This window comes from Coturnix japonica, chromosome 17 (genome assembly GCF_001577835.2).
Source record: "Coturnix japonica isolate 7356 chromosome 17, Coturnix japonica 2.1, whole genome shotgun sequence".
Classification (NCBI taxonomy): Eukaryota; Metazoa; Chordata; class Aves; order Galliformes; family Phasianidae; genus Coturnix; species Coturnix japonica.
In genome coordinates this window covers 5054143-5067252 of record NC_029532.1, presented here as the reverse complement: position 1 = coordinate 5067252, position 13110 = coordinate 5054143, and positions in this window count along the sequence as shown.

Sequence of the window (13110 nt, the reverse complement as noted above, 5' to 3'; positions counted from 1 at the left end):
AATCTGAACTGAAGACAGACTACGATGATGAAATGGTTACTTGCAGTCAGATTGTATATACTTGTAACACAGAAAAGCCTCAAAAGGTATTAATTACTGTATTTTTTACTTTTTAAACTGATCACTGAATCACAGTGTCAGTTTAAATCATCTGTGAGATACAGAGGAGAATACGTTCTATTAGTAGTGTTCATAATGTTGCAAATAAACAAAAAGTATTAACTTGGTATTTTGTGCCTTAAGCAGCAGCTGGTCTGGCCACTTCTGATACTTTCAGGCTGCAAAAGGAAAGAAGAACATGTCTATGAATTAGGCAGAGATTTTGTTAAAACTAAAATTGGTATTGAGATTGTGGCAAACATCATTACCGAGGGAAAATTCTGAATTCAATTTAAATATAGGGAAACAAAGGGCTTTAAATATAGGATAGCTGATTATCTGAGGTTAAATTATGTCACTGTGATAACATCTCTGGAAGTTACTCTAAGAAATATTTTTTTTTGCATATATTTGTTGGGTTTTGTTGGTTTTGTTTTTTTTTGACTTTTCATTTAGACTTTGACTTATATGTTAATAACAGATTCCTCATGTGTGAGAAAATAACAGAAAGGCTAGGAAAACAAAGGCAGATTGAACTGTGAAGGTGTGAATGATGATCATAATGCATGATTAACTTATTTTTCAGGATACTGGGTGGAAAACTGCTATTTGTCCGGACTACTGCCCCAACATGTATGAAGATATGCAAACACTGGCTAATGTGCTTCAGTCTGATATTGGCAGAGATATGCGTGTCCATCAGAGCACGTTTCTTTGGTTCATCCCTTTTGTTCAGTCACTAATGGACCTCAAGGACTTGGGTGTGGCATATATAGTAGAGGTCATTCACTACCTCTGTTCAGAAATCAGGGATATTCTCAATGAAAGAATCCAGCAGTGTGACAAAGTCTCTGAATTTTTTCTGTTGATCTTGGTGTCAATTATTGAACTACACAGAAACAAAAAGTGCCTGCATTTGCTGTGGATTAGCTCACAAGAATGGGTGGAAGCAGTGGTGAGATGTGCTAAGCTTCCAGCAATTGCATTTACACGATGTACTGAAAAATCAGCGGGCAGCTATGCAAGAGGTTCAGCAACAAAGTCTTCACAGGCTTCTAACTCTGTGCAGCATGCTTGCGTGCAGTTGATACGCAGCCTTCTTAAAGAAGGCTATCAAATCGGTCAGCATGCACTATGCAAGCAATATTTAGACAAACTCAATCTCCTTCTGCGAGGAAATCTATCTTTAGGTTGGCAGCTGAACATCCAAGAAACTCAGGAATTACAAATATGTTTGAAGCAGGTTATAAGAAGCTTAAAGAGCAGAGCACTGAATGCGTCTGTATCTGTAGAAAACAATGCAAACTCTACAGCTTTACCCACTGTTTCTTTGAAGCAAGAGAAGGGCGCACCTGGTGATGGTCATAAGATGAGTGGACATGGCAGAGAGAACCTTTGTTCACCAGTTGCCTTCCTATCAAAAGAAGGTGAGGATGGACGTTGCCAAGAGAACTCTTTCGCTGGCAGAAATAGTGCTTGGGAAGAAGATTGTACGGATTCATCTAGAAGTTCAAAATCTTTGACCTCTACAGACTGCCTCTTGGCAAAGATTAAAAAGGAACCTAAGGACTTAACTCAGGAATGCAAATACCTGCAGAAATCATTTGCAAAAGAAACGTATGGGAAAGTTCTGGAAGATAGGAACGGTGATCATATGTCAGGGAACTGTGCTATGGGTAATCAGGGCTTTAATACAAGTATTCAGAGTTCGAATTTTAGGAGAAGTGGAGTGTGGGAAAACAAACAGGAAACAGAAGCTATATCACCAATATATCTATCTGCTCAAACTTGTGTTGATTCATGCAAGGGAAGAAATGTGTCTCTTAGTTCCTCTTCAGAGTTTAAAGAAGATGTGCATGGACTTGGGCATCTTCAGTTTCAGACACACACTACTGAAGGGCACTCTAGACTGTTACCTCAAATAGAGGATTTGAAAAACTACAGTTCTATAACAAGTGCTTCAGAAGCAGAGCAACCTGTGTTTTGCGCTGGCAGCTCATGTATGAGGAAAGACTGTTGCAAGCATCAGGGAGTAAATACTGTGGGTAAAAATGAAGATCCAGAATACAGGCTAGTCTCCAAAAACCAGGAACAAAGAGAGATGCCACTAGACTGCTTCAGCTTCACTAAAAATCAACCTGGCTTGCAGGGAAACAAAGATAATGGTATTTTGCTTGAAGGTGTTAGTGATGCCTTATTGCAGAATGCATCCACCAAAGATGACTCAAGTTTGTTGTTGAAGTCTGTCTGTCTTAAAGACCAAGAAAAGCGTAATTTAAGTGACCTAGTTAAATGTGACCGTAAAGGTCAAATTTCAAAGACATCCTGTACAGTTAAAAATTCACTGAGTGGTTTCTTTCCATCTAGCTATGAAAATAAAGGAGGGATGTCCAACACTGCTCTTCCAGTCAGTCCACTGGCAATAAAGCGTGAATCAAGTGAAAAGTCGATAGTATGCTCAAAGTATTTCAAGAGAGAAAACAGTTCAGAGGAGAAGGAAGAGGAGGATTTTGTGAAGATGGTTTCTGGAGATAATGCTGTAACTAGCTCCCAGATTGATAAAGATCTCAGTAAATTGTCATTAGCTGCATATGCCAAAAGTGTCAATTTTCCCTCGGAGTCGAGTATGGAAAGCTCAGTGCATCATAATATATGTGATGTTAAAAGGAAAGTGAGAAGTGCTGTAAGATCCTCTAATAGTGCCCGGAGTAACCAGTCTCTCTGTGATACAGATAGCCATGGCAATAAAATCATTATAATTTTAGATTCTTCTGATGAAGAAAATGATGCTACAGTCAAAAAAAAAGAAGTTAATGAAAATGCGTGTCCTGAAAAGCAACCTTCATTAGAAATGCAGCATGATATTACAGATGGCAAATTAGAATCAAAGACGCCAAACTCTCCCTTGCCACTTGAAGACTGTGAATCTCAGTGCTTTGAGTTTGAAACAGAAGATGATGTCTATTCAGTTTGGCAGGATACTCAAGAATATAAACAAGGCTGTGTTTCAACATCTGTTGATAGCAGTCATTCAGATGACTTAACAATGGATCACACAAATGAATGGGGTTATGATGCAGATTATGTAAGTGATGAGGCCATGGAAAAAGAAATAAACTGGGCAGGAGAGGAGATAAATAGACAGAAAGAAACTGATAATACAGGAGTAACTAATTCAACTTTGCAAGAATTTTCTGCTAAAGAAAATGCAAAAGATGAAGTGGAGAATTCTACTGGTGAAAGTACTGTTGATAAAGACTTACTTCTGAATGCAGAATTGACGGAACCCAGAGCTTCTACATCCAGTATCTCATTAGCTTCAAAGCTGTCACTTAAGAGAAGTACTCTGAGCCCACGTAAAAATACAGCTAAATCTAAGGTAGCAAGAACTCTTCAGAGAAGTCCTAAAGCAACAGCTCTGAATACAACACAAACTAAAAAACTAATTCAAGTTAAATTAAAAAGAATTCAGCCTGGCAGGACAACGCCTGCTGTTGTTCCTCCAAAGAAAATTCGGCAGTGTCCTGCACCAACATCGACAGTGGAAAAACTTGGTCTGAAAAAGGCACCCCGCAAAGCATTTGAATTATCCCAGCGCTCTTTAGATAGCCTGGCTCAGTTGCGGAGTTATGGTAAAGTTGCAGGGAAGGTTGGAACTGCGCAGAGAGGGAAACTTAAACAAATTGCTCATCCCAGTCTATCTACGCAAATTAACAAAAAAATGCTGGCTTGCCAAGACCTTCAGTTTTTAAAGCAAACAAGGCTCAGCAAAAGTGTTCGAGTGAAAAATATTCCAAGGAGTTCTGATGATAGAAGCAAAAAAGTTAGCACGGTGGATACAAAGTCTATAAAACAAAAGGCTAAATGTTTTGGTGAACCATCTGTTGAAAAGCAAAGAGAAAAAAAAATGGGAGAGACCTTTTGTCCATCTGTTGATGAGAGAGAGCGTATCACTAACATCTCTGTGGAGAAGGAGGCTGCACAAACTACGTTTTACACTGATTGTTCAGATTCAAACAAAACAAAAGATAGTGATGTAATGGTTCCTCCTGTGCCTATGGATTCAAGTCTGTGTTCTGCTGCAGTTGTTGAAGATGCTAAAGGTAAACCAGAAGGAGGCTGCACCGTCCAGCCTGAATTTGGGATGATAGCTTTGAAAGAAAACAAGTGCAAACCAGATGAAAACAGTGATGATGATGATTTATTTTTAACTCAGTTAGATCCTGTGGATATGGAGTTGTGTTCCCAGGAAGAAGATGCTGAAGGCAATACTATAGCTACTACAAGAACAGAGGTAATGGAAATAGCTAGTGCTGAGAGCCTTCCTCAGAATGAAACCCTGACTGTTGTGAAATGTAAGTACAAAGACTGTACGGAAACAGTGGAAAAAACAGGAGATTGCTGTAGCAAGCATTTGGCCACCAATTCAGTATCAGATCACTTGTTTGTCAAGCCTGCTTCCCTGCCACCAAGAAAACCTTCCACTACCAAAATTTTCAGCTCAGTAAGTTCTTCACGAAATGCAGCCTTCAGCAAAGATCTTGAAGATGTTGAAAAGCAACCACCAGCTTTAAAAAGCAGAGCTAGCATTGTAAAACCTCAGTTGAAACCCCTAAGTGAAAAGGCTGTGCCAACAAGAAATCAAGCGTTCAAGACTCCAAGTTCCAGTAATATTCCTCAACCTTATATATCTAATAACATTCTCCAGTCACGAAATACGCAGATCAACAATGCTTCAAATATTTCCAGACGGCCTGTCCGAGCAGAACATAGTTCTTCCTTTATTGGTGCTCAGCAGTATGATCATAATATTTTTGTGAATGAGGTTCTGCAGTGGACTTATGAAATGTTTGCAAACTCCATCCAGTTTGGACCTCCAAGTACTCTTGTTCAATCTGTAGTGGCCTCTGTTCCCATCAGATTTCAGGGATACAATGACTATTTTAATACGTTTTTCCCCTTGGTGATGCTAAATGCCTTTGAAACAGTAAGTTTTCCTTAGTTTTTTTTAATTAACTGTAGTTAGTAAACTTGGGGAAGAGATGTGAAACTGTTTTATGTCTTCTATTTACATTATAAAAATGGTTTTGGTTGGTTTGGATGTTTGTCTGAACACAGCAATGATTTGGGACAAATAATAAGGCTTTTTGTTTTTGGTGCATGTTCCTAAGAACATGCAGTAGGGGGTATTAGAAACAGTTTATATATATATATATATATATATATATATATATATATAATATATATATATATATATCATATATATATATATATATATATATATCATATATATATACACACACACACACACATATACATACATATATATATATACATATGTGTGTGTGTATATACATATATATGTAATATCTTTAATAGGAAGCACAGTGTTCCTTTAGTTAAAAGCTGTATGTCTTTATACTCGTTGCAACTCTTCTCCAGTAGAAATAGGACTAAGGGAAAATTAAATCAGTATCAGGATAATACTGGTGTGCATGAGGATGTAAGGCAGAAAAACCCATGTTTGTTTTAAAGGGCTGTGTAAGAAAGGTATATTTAAAATGGCAGGAAAAGTAAAAGCATTGTTGCTTCCTGCATCTATCTTGTGTTTGACAGCATTTGGGAGTCATGATGAGCTGTTCCTCTGAATCCCTAAATCCTTCTAAGTGTTTTTATGTAGCTTTTACTTTCTAATACGTAGCTGGCACAAGAGTGGGTAGAAAACCAGAAGATGAAAGACAAGACTTACTACATCTACTTACAAAACTTCTGTGCGGATTTGAATTCAGCAGAGTTTATAGGTAAGTGTGATGTTTGGTGTGATTTTTTTTTTTTTTTTTTTTGTGTGTGTGTTTCTTTTTTACATTACATCTCTATTCCTCTCCCCTTTTCTACTGTGGTTGCTTCACCAACTGTGTGAGGGGTTTTTTTGCCTCACATACTGAAAGAATCTTGGTTAATTTACACTTCACAGAATGTGCAGAACAGAAAGAAACATTTTGCAAGGAACTTGTTCCTCACCTTGATTCGTTCAGTACAAAAGTTCTTTGTGTAGTCTTGGGATAGTTTCATTCATTTGCAATGTTGTTTCAGTTCATTCTGGCAAATAAAACAATCCTTGACTTGTTCTGCTTTTACATGGCTCAGGCTGAAGAGTGCAGGATGGAGTTAATTTAATAGTCTTTAGCTACGTGAGAGTTAGATTGTGTTTTTGCAGTGGAAATTTCTAAGACCAGGCTCATTTTTAGGCCCTGACTGAATCAGTAACTATCTTACAAAATGGCTCCATAGGTTAAAATGGCCACATATAGTTGTTTTTCACAAAAATTAGAGCAGAATGGAGGATGGGGCCTAAATTACTAATTCTGAGCGTTTCCAACAGTTCTCAAGTAGATGTTACTGAAACATGTAATGTGTTAATTGTAGCATTTTGTTAGTCAGGAAGTAGTTGTGACTGTTTTCCTTGTACAGTTCTAACTTTAAAATGTGTTTTTGTGTAGCTTCTTTTGACGAAGGTGATTTGACAAAGCAGCTCCATCCAAAGGAGGATGACTTAATCTTTCTGATGGGCCAGAAGAAGAAAGATGCCTTTGGAGAAGACAGTGAGGTTGAGGACCACCTGGTGAATCAAGTTGGTCTCGTCAGGCGATTTTCCCGTGCATCTGGATGCTTAAATAGTAAGTCATTGGGACAGAAATAAAGATGGTATCAAATGCTTCTTTAGAGCTGCTGGTGGTGTAGCAGTTACCTCAGGTACTAGCAAGCTTTGTAAAAAGCCAGCAACTGAATATACAGACTGATTAGCTTTTTGTGTGCTTTCTTCTGAGATCAGTACACGTGCTCTTTGTGTAAGAGCAGAAGCTCTTACAGTGCTGTGCATTTTTAGGAGTGTGTTGTTGCTGGATATGAGGTGTCATGAATTATTATTGTGACATAACCACATAAAATCTTTGCAGTCTTCTGTAACTTAAGTTGTGAAGTACAAGGTTTACCAAGCATCAAGGTTAATGTTGCTCAAAGAAAACAGTTTATTTTGGTAAGAATTATTTGTATAATAGGCATCTCCTAATTCTGATAATTTTTTATGTGACTTGAGTATCTTTCAGTAAACATTTTGAATGTTCTTTGAATTAACAATTGTTATTGTCATTTCTCCTCCCTTCTCTTTTAATAGGACGAAAGGAGCAGCACACTGTCTGTCATCTTTCTGTACAAACTCGAGGAAATTTGTCATTCTTCGTAAATAATCAAATGAAGTGTGTGGTGATTGGCTCCTTAGTGCCCACACAACGGTCATTCAAAGGTCTGCTACTACTGAGCAGGAGTCCCCTGGCTAAAGCCATCATAAATCCAAGTTACAGTGATTTCTGTCCAAGGGATTTGCCTGTAGCTTCAGGAAGTGCTGTAAGTCCAATGCCTAAGGAAAGCGATACAAATGGCAGGTGGGCAATTGGATTTTGCAAAAATGATTCTTGGAGGTGACCAAGGGTGAAAAGAAAGGTTTCAAAACTGATGTCTGCTTTTCAGAGTTGGTTGATTGGGTGAATAGAGATGATGCTGAATTTGCTCAGGTGCAATGGTACACCTTTGTTTCGCTGCTGGAGTTGTCTGCTCAGGAAGTAAAGTGAAGTGTGGGAAAGGCAATGTGGATTTATAGAGGAAGCATCGCTATGACTTTTCAGTCAGGATTGGTATGCATCTAAGAGCAAACCTAGTATCAAAAGCTTCCATGCACTTTGATTTTTGTGAGCCTTAGCTAAGGGGATGGGGAACATTCTGGGATTATGTAATGCTTTATCAGCATTAAGTCAGTATTTTCCTGTCTGTTCCTTCAGATGTTTTATATGAATGAATACAATGAAGATCAAAAGAGAGCCATTGAAACAGCTTATGCCATGGTAAAGCAGCATCCAGGGCTTCCCAAAATCTGTCTCATCCATGGACCACCTGGAACTGGGAAGTCCAAAACTATAGTTGGACTTCTGTCTCGTGTTTTGAGAGAGGTAGGTGAGTGTGGTGCAGCCATCTCTTGTGGGTGTTTGGTTTCTCAATGCAAGTTAGTGGCAGCTTAAGCTAAATGGAAGAGTGGCAGTGATAATGACTAGAGATGCACTTCATTAAACTGAATTAATTAAACCAGAACAGAATGGGCTGTAGTGATGGAAGTAATACTTGTTGGAGACTCTGGGAAAGGTTTGCTGTATATAACTTAGAAAATTAAAAAAGAATAGAAATTTGCTGAACATACAAATTGGAAGTATAAATGCTTTATTAAAATTAAGATATCAAAAGTATTAAGATATTTCTAACAGTGACATGTCTAGTTTAATGGTTTTTGTATTAGCATCAATCAGATAATTGTTGAAGGGAGTTTGTGCAAATGGTGTTTCTTTAAATAACCTGCTGTACTCAGTGTGAGGCGTACCTTAGAGTTTAAGTAACAGTAGCCCCTATACTATGCATGCTTGTTAAGTTGAATGTGCAGTCTGACTTCTGAAATACAAGCAGAAACAATCTAAAGAGCCTGTCCTGGTTTATTGCTAATTAATCTCCAGAAAACTAGGAATGAGAAAACGAGTAAGGAAAATTACAGGATGAAGCAAAACCGTTTTCTGGTTTGCGCACCATCCAATGCTGCAATTGATGAACTCATGAAAAAGATCATCGTTGCATTCAAGGAGAAATGCCAGAACAGACAGGAGCCTTTGGGTAAGGTTTATTTTTAAAAAAATATCACTTTCTGTGTTAAGTAGGCAAAACCAGCTGTTACAGTTTCTCCTTCAGGTTGGGTGTAATACTTGCGTTGCTCTGTACAGCTGTTCACTTCTGCACATCATGACTGATTCTGCATCCTCATAGCATTGTTAGTATGCTTTTTAGAAAGCTGTATTATTTTTATTTAAATATCACGTTATGTAGATGTTTACCCTTTCCTTTTAGGGTTATTATCAAATCACCACTCTTCAAGTATTGCTGCTATGTTAATTACTTGTTTAAATTGTTGGGTTTTTTTTCCCTCTCAAATGGAAGTGCAAAGATGATTAAAGCAATCTAAAAGTATTTTGGCTCTGATTTTGCAAACAGGGAACTGCGGTGATATCACATTAGTGCGACTGGGTGCTGAACGATCAATCAACAGTGAAGTTCGGGCTTTTAGTCTGGATAAGCAAGTTGAACATAGAATGAGTAAGTAGTGTGCAAACTGGGCTTTTCTTTAGGTTTTATTTAAGAGCTGGATGATGTTAAACACGTGAGACACTACACCGTGTCTTGTACATCTTAAAGAAATAATAACAGATGTGTGTTAAAGCCATTCTTCTTAAACAATATTACTATGCAGCATTTGAGAGCTGCAGTTGGAACCAAGAAAAGTGTATTATCTTCATTTTACTGTCTGTGATAAAAGACCTTGATAGGAAAAAGGGAACTGCAACAAAAAGTGACTTTCTGTTCATTGTGAATGACGTAATGTTGTTATTATAACCAGTTGAACTACTCGCCCTGCTTAACTTCCTTCAATTTACTATAGAACGAAAGCCTGACCGTGACCAGGGTATTTATAAGAAAAAAGCAGCTCTGGATGAGAAGCTGGACATGCTCTCTCGTCAGCGTGCCATGCACAGATGTGAAAAGAGGGAGGTAATAAACTGACAACATTTTATTTGTTTGGGTGTTTTTGTTGTTGTTTTGTATTCACATCTGTATCCAAAGAGCGAAAAGTGCTTTCTTTTAAAGGCATCCAGGATAAGGAATAAGGAACTTCAGGGATTCTTCTCTTTTTTTTCCGTCTGTTTTATACTGATGTTTTCAGTGGCATGGTTATGGAACTTACTGCTATAATGTCCAGCAACCTTCATTTGGTTCTGTCACCTTTTAGTTCTCAGTGAAGCCATATTCATTAATTTCACTGTGTGCTTCAAAGCTTTGTTTTGTTTAACTGGAAGCAGTAAGATGACTTAAAATCTGTGATTTGAAATGTTTTGTTCTGGAAGTTTTCCAACTCCCTGCCTAAAAAATTGGCAGTTGTTTTCAAGTTACAGATTTCTAAGGGTAAGCCACTTTTCTATTTGCACAGATATGTGAGAATGCAATGTCATGTGTTGTGAAGTGTGAATACTTTGACAATTTTTGAGGAACTGATCAACTTCTTCAGATGCATTTGATATTTAGAGACAGTCTGGACCAGTCTAAATGATAAACAAATTATAGCATGGGAGGAAGAAACATCAGTAGAACATGTGCTGTTAATTATTCCTGATATTTATTTGGATCTTTTTTTCTTTTTTCCCCTCATGTAGAGTCAAATGTTAGATGATGAAATTGCCAGACTTTCAAAGGAGAGACAGCAACTTGCCTCTCAGCTGAAAGAGGTAGGAATTTGTCTTCATGGCTCTTTAATACACCTCAGCTAATGTATTTGGATACTTGGTATCCTTTAATTGTGATGAAGATCTGGATTTGATGTAGCAGGTAGTATTTATAAGTAAAGAGGTAAAAGACAAGCTGCTTTTTAATTTATGGATTGCCAGATGTGAGTCACATGTGACTCAGGCTGTGTGTTGGGGAGAAAAACAGTCTGGGAATTCTCTCTTAGTGGATTTATAAGGAAATGTAACGTATTGGGTGAAGAAGATAGAAATGAGCTCACAACCTTCAATTAATTTGACCTATATTCATCACCACTTTCATGCCTCTTGCAGTCCTGACTGGAGTTGAGGTATGTTTAAGCCTTCTTAAGGAAAGCGGCTGCTAGAGATTTTGTGTGTGGAAGGGGGGAGTGCCAGTCTCTGCTTTCAAACCTGATAGCAAACACAGAGTTAGATTGCATAACTGAGGAGGCAAAAGTTTGCTGCTTCAGTAGGATCGGTCTGTGATTTAAAGTGAGAGTACTGCTTAGTCAGGTCAACTTTTGTGACTTTTGTTTGTAGTCAGGAAGATAAACTTCACTGGGATGATCTCATTGGTTTGGTAGTTAGAATTGTCCAGACAGTTAAAAATTGGACGTAGTTCATGAAAGCGAAAAAGAATACATGGTGTTCTATTGTACTTGAAGGTTCGGGGACACTCTCAGAAGGTACAGACAGATATCATCATGCAGTCTGATATAATCTGCTGCACACTGAGCACAAGTGGAGGAGGTCTGCTGGAATCTGCTTGTTGGCGGCAAGGACTCGATCCTTTCTGTTGTGTCATTGTTGACGAGGTCAGTAAAGCGATTTCGAATTTCATCTTGTTCCATGCTTGAAGTCTTCCTTGTTCTCTGCTTAGGCTACTTGTGGCTACTTGCTGATGTAATATGATCTGGGCAGACTACCCCGTTCCCACATTTTTATCTGTTAACCAGCCTACCCTGCCACACAGAGCAATGAGAAGAATGAATAAGTCCAGATTACTTTTTTTTTTTTTTTGGTGTCTTGTCACTAAAGCATCACACATTTCTTATTTACAAACCATGGCTCAAGTGTGGTTCTTGCTATAGAGATTCTTACACAATTGTGTTATATCTGTTTGGGAAGCTCTGCATGTTTAATAATAATAATTTGGTTTGCGTTTTTACTTGAGAAGTTTTTTGTTTTTAAGCCTTAGAAAGCATTTTTGTGTTAATTCAAACTGGTATTACAGAACGCTTTACCTGCCTCCACTTGCTTGCTTACAACTTCTGCTTTTTTGTCCTATTCACATATACAAAAGGCAGGGCAGTCCTGTGAAGTTGAAACACTGATTCCACTGATTCATCGCTGTAATAAACTTGTCCTCGTTGGAGATCCCAGACAGCTACCTCCCACTATAAAATCAGTAGTAAGTGTTTAAACTGTATTTTTTTTATACTTTCTATTGGGTATAGGGTAAGAATCATGTAAAAAACAAAACAAAACAAAAAAAAAACATGTCAAAGGGGAAAAAAAGAAGAAACACTTGAAAGTCAGATCATGGGGTCTGTCAGGTTACAGCACTTTATACTGCCAGGTGGTTCCTGTTTAGTTTCTAATGTGGAGCCTGTATTGATACTGCCTTCAGTTATGTTAGCTGATGTTGCTGTGAGCGTGCCTTCTGTAGACTTGCAAGTAATCTCTTGCACCAATAAGAGCAGCTACAGCAGCACAGAGTTCTCTACAACCTGGTACTTCATTTGGGATCAGCTTTGTATTGCTGCAGGCTCTGTTTATCATTGTGAGCTCCATCCAGTGTCACTTTCCTTAGGGAACATGGGATTAGGATAAAGACTACTGTCTACCTATCAGTATGTTCTAAGACTGAACATATGGGAGCTCTTATTTTGCATCTAGCAAAATAAGGTGTTGTCATTTCATCAGTGTTTTAGAACTTCAGAATATCAAATAGTTTCAAGTCTACAAAGCAAATTTTTATTGTTAAATTTGAACGTAATTCTTCAGAAATCACTTGTGTTTCCTTCTGACAGAAAGCTCAGGAATATGGCTATGGTCAGTCCTTAATGGCACGCCTGCAGAGACACCTGGAAGAACAAGTGCAGAATAATCTTTTACGTCTACCAGTTGTGCAGCTGACTGTGCAGTACCGAATGCACCCTGACATCTGCCTTTTCCCATCCAGTTATGTTTATGGCAGGACTCTAAAGACTGACAAGTGAGTAGCTGTCTGTCCTGATTTCTGAGCAGTGGGGTTTTCGAATGAGCCTTTTCATATCAGGGTTTTTTTATTCTAAAAATTCTTGAGGGTTGTGGGGGAAGATGCTTTAGTGGTAATGGGAGACTTTATTTAGTCTCTGTTATATGTAACTTAACTAATTCACTTGAAAAGGAGCGTGCTACTTCATGGAGTTCATTTTTAGATGGTGAAAATTAAGAGCTCTGAAAAAAAGCTGAGGGTTGCTTTTATGAAAGTGATGGTGGAAATAAACGATGCATCAGTTTCTTATGGTTACCTAGTGATTAAACTTATTTACAGAGCAACAGAAGAGAACAGATGTTCTTCAGAGTGGCCATTCCAGCCCTATCTTGTTTTTGATGTAGGAGATGGCCGTGAGGAGCG